We start from the raw sequence: 13,560 nt of genomic DNA on the forward strand, positions 1-13,560 counted from the left end.
GGCTGGGTCCAAACTGAGATGACGTGGAGTGGGAAATAAGGAAAGTTTGGAACGCTACCCCCGAGCAGATGGATACAGAGGCACTGAGTGTGTGTGTGAACCACGCGCACACATACTGGAAAGTCAGCCTCACAAACACGCTGAGTGATTGAGACATTAAGGGGCTGCACTTAGTGAGAAAGGGAGCTTCCCGCAGAGTGAGGGAGAGACCTCCTATCGCCGAGTGAGAAGACACGCGTACGAGAGAGATTTACACAGCGAACCATGAGAGCTGCACACACAGTGAGGGTGGAGGGTCTCACGCATAATGAGTGGGTGCTGCCCCTGGTGAGCAACGCAGCTGGGCGCAGAAAGTGAAGGGTGAGTGAGAGCAGCCATCACGCACCCCCGTGTGTACATGTATGTGAGAGAGGGAGAGGCGCAGACAGTGAATGGAGAGCGCCGTCACACACACACGTACTGCACTCACGCACAGTGAGAGACGTGTACACGCACCACAGGAAACGAGCGGGGTGCGCATTCAGGCGGGAAAAGAGCTTTGCTGCATGGAGAGTTGGTTACATCCTTACAGTCACGGCGGTGTCCTCTCTCAAACACACGTACACACTAGACACACATGCACACACACACACTAAGCAAGAGTGCTACATACCGAGTGAGGAGACGTGCGTGCACAAGGAGTGAGCTGCGTTCACCTGCATAGCGAGAGCTGCTGGTAGGACACGCGGTGTGCGTCAGAGTCACACGAGCGTGCACGCACAGCTGCGCACAAAGGTGAGAGCAGGCTGAGAGACTAATGCACACAGTGAGAGCCTACAGAGAGACGGTACGCCGAGTGTGGGACACATTGTGACATTGCAACACTCACTCTTTGTGTGCGAGAGACCCGCTGACACAGAGCTGCGCACACACCACACCGTGCGAGAGTCACACACTGTGACACGCAGAGAGTTACACACAGTGTGGGCACATTGAAACATCGCTGCACACAGTGTATGTTAGAGAGAGAGCACACAGAGACGAGCTGTGCACGCAGGTTTGAGTAAGACAGTTAAACAGTGTGTGACACACACAGAGGTGCGCAGAGTGTGGACACATTGAGACACTGTGTGTGTGAGAGAGAGAGGGAGAGAGAGAGAGAGAGAGGGGGAGAGGGAGAGGGAGAGAGAGGGAGAGAGAGAGAGAGAGAGCCCTCAGAGTGGTGCTGCGTACGCTTCAGAGAGTTGTGTGGCACACACAGAGGTGCGCAGAGTGTGGACACATTGAGACATCGCTGCACACACAGTGTGAGAGAGAGAGAGCGCACAGAGACGCGCTGCGCACACGGTCTCCAGCGGGAGGGGGTGAGGTTCTGGCACCAGCCCCTGGAGCGGAGGCTGCAGACCGACAGACAGACAGTCCGTCACACTCACAGCCGCTGGCAGAGCTCGGGTCCGGAGCACTGCAGCCCTCCCTGCCAAGGAGACGGACCCTCTCCGAGTGCCACCCTGGTGCCACTGCGCCCTGGAGCCGCCCTGTGCCTCCGCCGGGCGGGGCAGGCTGGGGGTGACACCTGCGGGGGGAGCCGAGAGACAGCTGCCCCGTGACTCCATCGACCGCTCGGAGAGCCGCAGAGACACCAGCAGAGCCGCAGAGACGGGGACGGAGCCGGTCCGAGAGCCGCAGCCACCGAGGGCGAGGCGCACCGAGGCGCAGGGCTGAGATGAGGCGCCTGCGGGCGGATGCGGAGTCCGGGGTGGAGGACTGATGCCAGGGACGCCGAGCTCCAGGCATGGGGGCACGAAGAGGTGCTGCGGCGGCTGCACGGCGAACCCTGCTCGGGTGAGTGAGTCCCTGCACCTGGGCTCTGCTGCACGGCGGGTCCCTGCAGGTGAGTCTTTGCACCTGGACTCTCCTATCACGGTGTGAGTCCCTGCACCTGGACCTGCTGCATGAGTGAGTCCCTGCACGGTGAGTCCTTGCACTTGGACTGTGCTGCATGGGTGAGGTTACTGCAGACCGTGCGTCTGATGTACTCGTGAGCCTGCTGCACGTGAGGCTTCTGCAGGACGTGTGTCTCCTGCATGGGTGAGTCTGCTGCATGTGTGAGGTTCCTGCAGGACGTGTGTCTCCTGCACTGGTGTGCCTCCTGCACATGTGAGGTTCCTGCAGGAAGTGTGTCTCCTGCACTGGTGTGCCTCCTGCACATGTGAGGTTCCTGCAGGAAGTGTGTCTCCTGCACTGGTGTGCCTCCTGCACATGTGAGGTTGCTGCAGGAAGTGTGTCTCCTGCACTGGTGAGCCTGCGGCACATGTTAGAATCCTGCAGGACGTGTGCCTCCTGCACATGTGAGGTTCCTGCAAGAAGTGTGTCTCCTGCACTGGTGTGCCTCCTGCACATGTGAGGTTCCTGCAGGAAGTGTGTCTCCTGCACTGGTGTGCCTCCTGCACATGTGAGGTTCCTGCAGGAAGTGTGTCTCCTGCACTGGTGAGCCTGCGGCACATGTTAGAATCCTGCAGGACGTGTGCCTCCTGCACATGTGAGGTTCCTGCAGGAAGTGTGTCTCCTGCACTGGTGTGCCTCCTGCACATGTGAGGTTCCTGCAGGAAGTGTGTCTCCTGCACTGGTGTGCCTCCTGCACATGTGAGGTTCCTGCAGGACGTGTGTCTCCTGCACTGGTGTGCCTCCTGCACATGTGAGGTTCCTGCAAGAAGTGTGTCTCCTGCACTGGTGTGCCTCCTGCACATGTGAGGTTCCTGCAGGAAGTGTGTCTCCTGCACTGGTGTGCCTCCTGCACATGTGAGGTTCCTGCAGGAAGTGTGTCTCCTGCACTGGTGAGCCTGCGGCACATGTTAGAATCCTGCAGGACGTGTGCCTCCTGCACATGTGAGGTTCCTGCAGGAAGTGTGTCTCCTGCACTGGTGTGCCTCCTGCACATGTGAGGTTCCTGCAGGAAGTGTGTCTCCTGCACTGGTGTGCCTCCTGCACATGTGAGGTTCCTGCAGGACGTGTGTCTCCTGCACTGGTGTGCCTCCTGCACATGTGAGGTTCCTGCAAGAAGTGTGTCTCCTGCACTGGTGTGCCTCCTGCACATGTGAGGTTGCTGCAGGAAGTGTGTCTCCTGCACTGGTGAGCCTGCGGCACATGTTAGAATCCTGCAGGACGTGTGCCTCCTGCACATGTGAGGTTCCTGCAGGAAGTGTGTCTCCTGCACTGGTGTGCCTCCTGCACATGTGAGGTTCCTGCAGGACGTGTGTCTCCTGCACTGGCGAGTCTGCTGCAAGTACCTGGTTCTTTAAAGACCTCTGTCTCCTGCACAGGTGAGCTTGCTGCACGTGTGAGGTTCCTGCAGGACGTGTGTCTGTTGCACTGGTGAGTCTGCTGCACGTGTGAGGTTCCTGCAGGACGTGTGTCTGTTGCACTGGTGAGTCTGCTGCACGTGTGAGGTTCCTGCAGGACGTGTGTTTGTTGCACCGGTGAGACGGCTGCAAGTACCTGGTTCTTTAAAGACATCTGTTTCCTGCACAGGTGAGCTTGCTGCGCGTGTGAGGTTCCTGCAGGACGTGTGTCTGTTGCACCGGTGAGACGGCTGCAAGTACCTGGTTCTTTAAAGACCTCGGTCTCCTGCACAGGTGAGCTTGCTGAATGTGTGAGGTTCCTGCAGGACGTGTGTCTGTTGCACCGGTGAGTCTGCTGCAAGTGGCTGGTTATTTAAAGACTTCTGTCTCATGCACTACTGAGCCTGCTGCAAGTGTATGCTTGCTGCAAGTGTTGGCTTTCTACAGGGTGTTGTACTACTACAGGATCAATGCTGAGGCATGGGCGAGTGTTGCAATGTCTGTCTCATGAGAGGAGTGAGCTGTTGCATCAGTGAGTCTTCTGCAGGAGGTGTGTCTCCTGCACTGTTGAATCTGTTGCGTACTTATGTCTGCTGCAAGCGCGAGACTCTGGCAGAGTGTGTGACTGCTACATCGGTGAGTCTGCTGCATGGATGAGTGTTGGAGTGTGAGCCTGTTCCAGGAGGTGAGTCTGCTGCAGGGAGTGTGTCTGCTCTCCAGGAGATTCAGCCGCAATCACGCTCCTGCTGCCAACACAGGTGATTCTGCAGTACTACGAAGCCTGCATTAGAGAGTGCTTGCTATCTATGCAACTTTGCTGCATAGCTGAGTGTGGTGTGCAGGCGAGTATGCTGCTCGAATGAGTGATGGTCAGATCTGTTTGTTGCGTGACTGAGCTTTGTGCATGGCAGGGTCTGCTGCAAGCAGAGCTAGCTACCGTGCAAGTCTACTGCATGGCTGAGTGTGGTGTGCAGGCGAGTCTGCTGCTCGAATGAGTGATGGTCAGATCTGTTTGTTGCGTGACTGAGCTTTGTGCATGGCAGGGTCTGCTGCAAGCAGAGCTAGCTACCGTGCAAGTCTACTGCATGGCTGAGTGTGGTGTGCAGGCGAGTCTGCTGCTCGAATGAGTGATGGTCAGATATGTCTGTTGCGTGACTGAGCTTTGTGCATGGCAGGGTCTGCTGCAAGCAGAGCTAGCTACCGTGCAAGTCTACTGCATGGCTGAGTGTGGTGTGCAGGCGAGTCTGCTGCTCGAATGAGTGATGGTCAGATCTGTTTGTTGCGTGACTGAGCTTTGTGCATGGCAGGGTCTGCTGCAAGCAGAGCTAGCTACCGTGCAAGTCTACTGCATGGCTGAGTGTGGTGTGCAGGCGAGTCTGCTGCTCGAATGAGTGATGGTCAGATATGTCTGTTGCGTGACTGAGCTTTGTGCATGGCAGGGTCTGCTGCAAGCAGAGCTAGCTACCGTGCAAGTCTACTGCATGGCTGAGTGTGGTGTGCAGGCGAGTCTGCTGCTCGAATGAGTGATGGTCAGATCTGTTTGTTGCGTGACTGAGCTTTGTGCATGGCAGGGTCTGCTGCAAGCAGAGCTAGCTACCGTGCAAGTCTACTGCATGGCTGAGTGTGGTGTGCAGGCGAGTCTGCTGCTCGAATGAGTGATGGTCAGATCTGTTTGTTGCGTGACTGAGCTTTGTGCATGGCAGGGTCTGCTGCAAGCAGAGCTAGCTACCGTGCAAGTCTACTGCATGGCTGAGTGTGGTGTGCAGGCAGTCTGCTGCTCGAATGAGTGATGGTCAGATATGTCTGTTGCGTGACTGAGCTTTGTGCATGGCAGGGTCTGCTGCAAGCAGAGCTAGCTACCGTGCAAGTCTACTGCATGGCTGAGTGTGGTGTGCAGGCGAGTCTGCTGCTCGAATGAGTGATGGTCAGATATGTCTGTTGCATGACTGAGCTTTGTGCATGGCAGGGTCTGCTGCAAGCAGAGCTAGCTACCGTGCAAGTCTACTGCATGGCTGAGTGTGGTGTGCAGGCGAGTCTGCTGCTCGAATGAGTAATGGTCAGATATGTCTGTTGCGTGACTGAGCTTTGTGCATGGCAGGGTCTGCTGCAAGCAGAGCTAGCTACCGTGCAAGTCTACTGCATGGCTGAGTGTGGTGTGCAGGCGAGTCTGCTGCTCGAATGAGTGATGGTCAGATCTGTTTGTTGCGTGACTGAGCTTTGTGCATGGCAGGGTCTGTTGCAAGCAGAGCTAGCTACCGTGCAAGTCTACTGCATGGCTGAGTGTGGTGTGCAGGCGAGTCTGCTGCTCGAATGAGTGATGGTCAGATCTGTTTGTTGCGTGACTGAGCTTTGTGCATGGCAGGGTCTGCTGCAAGCAGAGCTAGCTACCGTGCAAGTCTACTGCATGGCTGAGTGTGGTGTGCAGGCGAGTCTGCTGCTCGAATGAGTGATGGTCAGATCTGTTTGTTGCGTGACTGAGCTTTGTGCATGGCAGGGTCTGCTGCAAGCAGAGCTAGCTACCGTGCAAGTCTACTGCATGGCTGAGTGTGGTGTGCAGGCGAGTCTGCTGCTCGAATGAGTGATGGTCAGATCTGTTTGTTGCGTGACTGAGCTTTGTGCATGGCAGGGTCTGCTGCAAGCAGAGCTAGCTACCGTGCAAGTCTACTGCATGGCTGAGTGTGGTGTGCAGGCGAGTCTGCTGCTCGAATGAGTGATGGTCAGATCTGTTTGTTGCGTGACTGAGCTTTGTGCATGGCAGGGTCTGCTGCAAGCAGAGCTAGCTACCGTGCAAGTCTACTGCATGGCTGAGTGTGGTGTGCAGGCGAGTCTGCTGCTCGAATGAGTGATGGTCAGATATGTCTGTTGCGTGACTGAGCTTTGTGCATGGCGGGGTCTGCTGCAAGCAGAGCTAGCTACCGGTGCAAGTCTACTGCATGGTGAGTCTGCTGCGAAAACGAGTCTGCTGCAGGAGTAAGTAAGGCGTAGATCTATCTGTTGCATGGCTGAGTGTTGTGTATGGCAGAGTCTGCTACAGATGCAGGTCTACTAAATGGGTGAGTCTGGTGTGCAGGCGAGTCTGCTGCAGGAGTAAGTGTTGCATAGGTCTATCTATTGCATAGCTAGGTTGTGTTTGCCTGATAGAGTCTGTTCCGAGCAGAGTTTGCTGCCGATGCTGGTCTACTGCATGGGTCAGTCTGGTGTGCAGACGAGTCTGTTGCTTGAACGAGTGATGGTCAGATCTGTCTGTTGCGTGACTGAGTTGTGTGCCTGGTAGAGTCTGCTTCAAGCAGAGTTTGCTACTGATGCCGGTCTACTGCATGGGTCAGTCGGGCGTGCAAGTGAGTCTGCTGGAGGAGTGAGTGTTGCATAGGTCTATCTGTTGCATGGCTGAGTTTTGTGCATGGTAGAGTCAGTTACAAGCAGAGCTTGCTACCGATGCTGGTCTACGTCATAGGTCAGTCTGGTGTGCAGGCAAGTCTGCTGCATGAATGAGTGACAGTCAGATCTGTCTGTTGCGTGACTGAGCTTTGTGCATGGTAGAGTCTGCTGCAAGCAGAGTTTTCTACCGATGCAGGTCTACTAAAGGGGTGACTCGTGTGCATGCGAGTCTGCTGCAGGGGTGAATGTTGCGTAGGTCTATCTGTTGCGTGAGTGGGCTTTGTGCATGGTAGAGTCTGCTGCAAGCAGAGCTTGCTACCGTTGCAGGTCTACTGCATGGGTGAGCCTGCTGTGCAAGCGAGTCTGCTGCAGGAGTGGGTGTTGTGCAGGTCTGTCTGTTGTGTGATTGAGCTTTGTGCATGGTGGATTCTGCTGCAAACAAAGTTTGCTACCGATGAAGACCTACTAAATGGGCGAGTCAGCTGCAGGAGTGAGTGTGCCAGAAGTGTAGAGTCTGCACGGGTGAATCTCCTGCATGGTAGTGTCTGCTGCAAGGAGATATTGCTAGACATTTGAGCCTGCTGCTTGGGCGAGTCTGTTGTCTAGGCAAGTCTGCTGCAAGGGTAAGTGATGGACAGTTGATCTGCTGCAAAGGGGAATTTCATGCATAGTCCTGTCTGCTTCAAGGAGAGTGCTAGGCATGGAAAACAACCTGGTGATAGGGAGTATATTGTGCTGGCGCGTCTACTGAATTGGTGAGATGACTTCAAGGCGCGTCTCATGCAAGGCTGTGTGTGTTGTGCAGGTCATTCTGTATGGCTGTATCTGCTTTCTCAGCGGGTCTGCTTCATCTTTGAGTCTACTTTCAGGGCAAATCTGTCGGACAGGTGTGGTGCATGGGTGTGAGTCTGTTGCATGTGAATATCTGCTGTATGGACGAGGTCTGCAAAAGAGTCATGCATTATATTAAAAAAGGTATTATTATTAGCAGGTGACATCTTACAAATGAGTGAGTTGTTGCACAAGTGAGTCGTCGCATTAGATGCCTCCATTACATTAGTGAGGGTTAGGTAGGATAGAGATAGCTCTCTGGGTTCACATTGTAGTGTGAGTGAATCTGCTGCACAGATGTGGATTTGCTGAACAGGTGAGTCTGGCGCATGCATACATCGGTTGCAAGAGTGTGCGCTTGCTGCTTGCTGCAGTCTTTAGGGTGCTGCATCAGAGTGAATTGCATGCATGTGCAAGCCCGCTGTCTGGTTTAGTTAGCTGCACAGAAGGGTCTGCTGCACGAGTGAGTGCTGTAAGGGCGAGGCTGCGCTACAAAACTGCATGCTGCGCAGCCAGTGTGCTCTGGGAGCCTAGTGCATGACACTGATGCAGGTGAGTCTGCTGCTAGTAAGATCTTTCCCCGGATGTTATTTCTGCTGCATAAATTTGAATCCCGTGCACAGATTGGAGTCACTAACTGACTGTCAGTCAGCAGCCCAAGTGTGGGTCTTTGTGCAAAGTGTGCATATGCTGCAAGTCAGCTTTGAATCTACTGCTCAAGCGTAAGTCTGGAGGAAAGGTGAATAGTACACTGCCAAAAGCTGCTGCATGTGTGATTCTACAGCTGCCTGACAGTTCACTGAACAAGTCAGGCTGCTGCATGAGTGTGACTGCCGCAGTGGTTAGAGTTGTGTACACTAGTGTACGTCTGCTGCATGTGTGAGTCTACAGCTGCCTGACAGTCCACTGAACAAGTCAGGCTGCTGCATGAGTGTGACTGCCGCAGTGGTTAGAGTTGTGTACACTAGTGTACGTCTGCTGCATGTGTGAGTCTACAGCTGCCTGACAGTCCACTGAACAAGTCAGGGCGCTGCATGGGTGTGACTGCCGCAGTGGTTAGAGTTGTGTACACTAGTGTACGTCTGCTGCATGTGTGAGTCTACTGCTGCCTGACAGTCCACTGAACAAGTCAGGCTGCTGCATGAGTGTGACTGCCGCAGTGGTTAGAGTTGTGTACACTAGTGTACGTCTGCTGCATGTGTGAGTCTACAGCTGCCTGACAGTTCACTGAACAAGTCAGGCTGCTGCATGAGTGTGACTGCCGCAGTGGTTAGAGTTGTGTACACTAGTGTACGTCTGCTGCATGTGTGAGTCTACAGCTGCCTGACAGTCCACTGAACAAGTCAGGCTGCTGCATGAGTGTGACTGCCGCAGTGGTTAGAGTTGTGTACACTAGTGTACGTCTGCTGCATGTGTGAGTCTACAGCTGCCTGACAGTCCACTGAACAAGTCAGGGCGCTGCATGGGTGTGACTGCCGCAGTGGTTAGAGTTGTGTACACTAGTGTACGTCTGCTGCATGTGTGAGTCTACAGCTGCCTGACAGTCCATTGAACAAGTCAGGCTGCTGCATGAGTGTGACTGCCGCAGTGGTTAGAGTCATGTACACTGGTGCACGTCTGCTGCATGTGTGAGTCTACTGCTGCCTGACAGTCCACTGAACAAGTCAGGCTGCTGCATGAGTGTTACTGCCGCAGTGGTTAGAGTCATGTACACTGGTGCACGTCTGCTGCATGTGTGAGTCTACTGCTGCCTGACAGTCCACTGAACAAGTCAGGGTGCTGCATGAGTGTGACTGCCGCACTGGTTAGAGTCATGTACACTAGTGTACGTCTGCTGCATGTGTGAGTCTACAGCTGCCTGACAGTCCATTGAACAAGTCAGGCTGCTGCATGAGTGTTACTGCCGCAGTGGTTAGAGTCATGTACACTGGTGCACGTCTGCTGCATGTGTGAGTCTACTGCTGCCTGACAGTCCACTGAACAAGTCAGGCTGCTGCATGAGTGTTACTGCCGCAGTGGTTAGAGTCATGTACACTGGTGCACGTCTGCTGCATGTGTGAGTCTACTGCTGCCTGACAGTCCACTGAACAAGTCAGGGTGCTGCATGAGTGTGACTGCCGCACTGGTTAGAGTCATGTACACTAGTGTACGTCTGCTGCATGTGTGAGTCTACTGCTGCCTGAAAGTCCACTGAACAAGTCAGGCTGCTGCATGAGTGTGACTGCCGCACTGGTTCGAGTCAGGTACACTAGTGTACGTCTGCTGCATGTGTGAGTCTACTGCTGCCTGACAGTCCACTGAACAAGTCAGGCTGCTGCATGAGTGTTACTGCCGCAGTGGTTAGAGTCATGTACACTGGTGCACGTCTGCTGCATGTGTGAGTCTACTGCTGCCTGACAGTCCACTGAACAAGTCAGGGTGCTGCATGAGTGTGACTGCCGCACTGGTTAGAGTCATGTACACTAGTGTACGTCTGCTGCATGTGTGAGTCTACTGCTGCCTGAAAGTCCACTGAACAAGTCAGGCTGCTGCATGAGTGTGACTGCCGCACTGGTTCGAGTCAGGTACACTAGTGTACGTCTGCTGCATGTGTGAGTCTACTGCTGCCTGACGGTCTGCTGAACAAGTCAGGCTGCTGCATGAGTGTGACTGCTGCAACGGTTAGAGTCATATACACTGGTGCGTATCTGCTGCATGTGTGAGACTACTGCTGCCTGACGGTCTGCTAAACAAGTCAGGGTGCTGCATGGGTGTGACTGCTGCAACGGTTAGAGTCATATACACTGGTGCGTATCTGCTGCATGTGTGAGTCTACAGCTGCCTGATGGTCTGCTAAACAAGTCAGGGTGCTGCATGGGTGTGACTGCCGCAACGGTTAGAGTCATATACACTGGTGCGTATCTGCTGCATGTGTGAGTCTACTGCTGCCTGACGGTCTGCTAAACAAGTCAGGGTGCTGCATGGGTGTGACTGCCGCAACGGTTAGAGTCATATACACTGGTGCGTATCTGCTGCATGTGTGAGTCTACTACTGCCTGACGGTCTGCTAAACAAGTCAGGGTGCTGCATGGGTGTGACTGCCGCAACGGTTAGAGTCATATACACTGGTGCGTATCTGCTGCATGTGTGAGTCTACTGCTGCCTGACGGTCTGCTAAACAAGTCAGGTTGCTGCATGGGTGTGACTGCCACAACGGTTAGAGTCATGTACACTGGTGCATATCTGCTGCATGTGTGAGTCTACTGCTGCCTGACGGTCTGCTAAACAAGTCAGGGTGCTGCATGGGTGTGACTGCCGCAACGGTTATAGTCATATACACTGGTGCGTATCTGCTGCATGTGTGAGTCTACTGCTGCCTGACGGTCTGCTAAACAAGTCAGGGTGCTGCATGTGTGTGACTGCCGCAGTGGTTAGCATCGTGTACACTGGTGCACGTCTGCTGCATGTGTGAGTCTACTGCTGCCTGACGGTCTGCTGAACAAGTCAGGGTGCTGCATGAGTGTGACTGCCGCACTGGTTCGAGTCAGGTACACTGGTGTACGTCTGCTGCATGTGTGAGTCTACTGCTGCCTGACGATCTGCAGAACAAGTCAGGCTGCTGCATGAGTGTGATTGCCGCAGTGGTTAGAATCGTGTACACTGGTGCACATCTGCTGCATGTGTGAGTCTACTGCTGCCTGACGGTCTGCTGAACAAGTCAGGGTGCTGCATGGGTGTGACTGCCGCAACGATTAGAGTCATGTACACTGGTGCATATCTGCTGCTTGTGTGAATCTACTGCTGCCTGACGGTCTGCTGAATAAGTCAGGGTGCTGCATGTGTGTGACTGCCGCAACGGTTAGAGTCATATACACTGGTGCGTATCTGCTGCATGTGTGAGTCTACTGCTGCCTAACCGTCTGCTGAACAAGTCAGGGTGCTGCATGGGTGTGACTGCCGCAACGGTTAGAGTCATGTACACTGGTGCATATCTGCTGCATGTGTGAGTCTACTGCTGCCTGACGGTCTGCTGAACAAGTCAGGGTGCTGCATGAGTGTGACTGCTGCACTGGTTCGAGTCAGGTACACTGGTGTACGTCTGCTGCATGGCCAGTGTAAGTTTGCAGCTCACACATTCTCCAGTATTAGGGGTGTCTTTCATAGATTCACATGCTTGAATATTCCCCGTCGTCGAAGTGGGAGTCCCACGGTAAATAAAATAGCAATAATGCTAAATATATATATATATATATATATATATATGAAAACATAATACATAATAAAAGAAGAGGAAATACAACTGAAAACCTCCAAAACGATTCCTACATAGGAATGCATGGTAAAGAGAAAAACTACTTGTAACACATTAGTGTCATTATGTTAGTCCAAATTACAGCCAATCAGGCGCCAGCACCCTCTAGAACCTTCTCCACAGAAGCTCAAGCCCTCAGATTTTTTACCGCACGTCGTGTGAAGGGAGTCTCCCTGAGCTCTGCTCAGTTCTTCACCTCAAATCTTCTAGTTCCAGTTTTTCTCAACATGTCAAGTAAGAAGTCTTTATACCCTGATCATGAGGTTGGCAGCTGCAAGTTCTGTAGAACTTTTTCTACTAAGACTCTCAAGGACAGAGAAGGCCGTCTTCTCCTTTGGCTTGAACGTCTAAAGGACAAGGATTCTGCCCTGTCAGATGCAGAAAGTTTTCAATCTGGTCCTTCTTCAGCAGCCTCTAAGCGTGGTAGTGTACAGGATTTTCCATCTCCTTTCCTCAAAAAGAAGAAATTAGCCCTGCCTCTGGCTTCTGTGGTGTCTCCTACCACTCCTACTACCACCACGCCCACGAGACCTGGCTCTCAGGGGTCTTCTACTGCCTCTCGGGGTGTTTCCACGCCTCTTTGAGTTCCGTCGTCGACGGGAGCGTCGACGAGCGTTCCGACGGCAAGAACCGCATTGTCTGCATCTTCGACGACGACGCTGACAACGCCATCAGCTTTTACTTCTTAGACGACTGTCTCGTCGACAGCATACACGTCGACGAGAGTTTCTTTGCCTTCTAAGCCTGTCCCGTCGATGATTCCCATCACCTCGTCGACGAAGAAGAAAGAATCCTCGTAGAAGAAAGTCTCAAAGAAACTTCGTCGTCGACGACACCGTCGACCAAGGTCTCGTCGACGAAGACTCCGTCGACCAAAGCCGACGGAGGTTCTGCACCGTCGATGACTGCACCGTCAACGACTTTGTCTACGATGGATCGCCCGTCGACGGTGACCCTGACGACGACTCCGTCAACGGCCACACCGTCGACGTTGAGTTCTTCAAAATTATCTTCGTCGACAGCCAAATCAGCACAGTTGACGATAGCGTCGACGGCGCCGTCGACGGTGGCACCGGCTTCCTTTCCCTCATTGCCGTTAGTGCCTTTGAAGACTTCAGGATCCTCTGCTGATTCATCCCATCGTCGCAATAAGGCTCCGTGCCAACAGATCTCTGCTCTAGATCCGCAACCACCTTCTCCAATGTTTGCCACTACCTCTGAGCATGACACTGACTCTGAAAATGAAGGTGACACGTTTGGGGCGGCCCATAGTCCCTCTGATTTGATTATCAAATGTCAGGAGTCTGACACTGATGAAGATGGCGGAGACCAAGAGTCTCAAGCTGAGGAACAGTTGGTCCAAGTGCCTATGGCTACAATACCATTAACCTTGATCTCAAATCTCCAACATATGCTGGATGATTACAACCGTCGTTTCCCAGCAACGCCGCAAGGTACTCCTGTACCATCTCCTGCTGCCGTTGCACTGCCTCCACCGTCTCTTCCGCCAACGTTACCACCCACAACTTCGTCTCAGGTTCAGACGTCAATCAGAATCCATACTACGGTTTATCCGCAGGATGCAGATGATGAGGCGGTCCCAGAACGTGAGGACGGAGAGGTGCCTTACAATTCGGACGAGGATGCAGGCGACCAGGATATGGCGGAGTGGGACGATTACCGAACGCAGACGCCCTCTCCTCAGCCAGGAAACTCTGGTGAATCACCTCCTGTAGATATCGC

At 53.7% G+C, this 13,560-nt stretch overlaps 1 protein-coding gene across 6 annotated transcripts in view; it reads left to right on the forward strand.

The window, feature by feature from the left end:
• Positions 1-13,560, forward strand: part of LINGO3 (leucine rich repeat and Ig domain containing 3) — a 1,135,152-nt gene that overhangs the window by 920,195 nt on the left and 201,397 nt on the right. Inside the window, exon 1 of one of the 6 annotated variants that reach the window (XM_078669075.1) lies at positions 1,320-1,870. The exons of 4 other annotated variants lie outside the window; for them this stretch is intronic. The gene's annotated coding sequence lies outside the window, so the exon portion shown is untranslated. Of the gene's footprint in view, positions 1-1,319; positions 1,871-13,560 lie in introns of those variants that run through there. One more of the 6 variants, XM_078669074.1, reaches the window with a different exon arrangement.

The sequence above is a fragment of the Lissotriton helveticus genome, chromosome 12 (assembly GCF_964261635.1).
Source record: "Lissotriton helveticus chromosome 12, aLisHel1.1, whole genome shotgun sequence".
Lineage (NCBI taxonomy): Eukaryota > Metazoa > Chordata > Amphibia > Caudata > Salamandridae > Lissotriton > Lissotriton helveticus.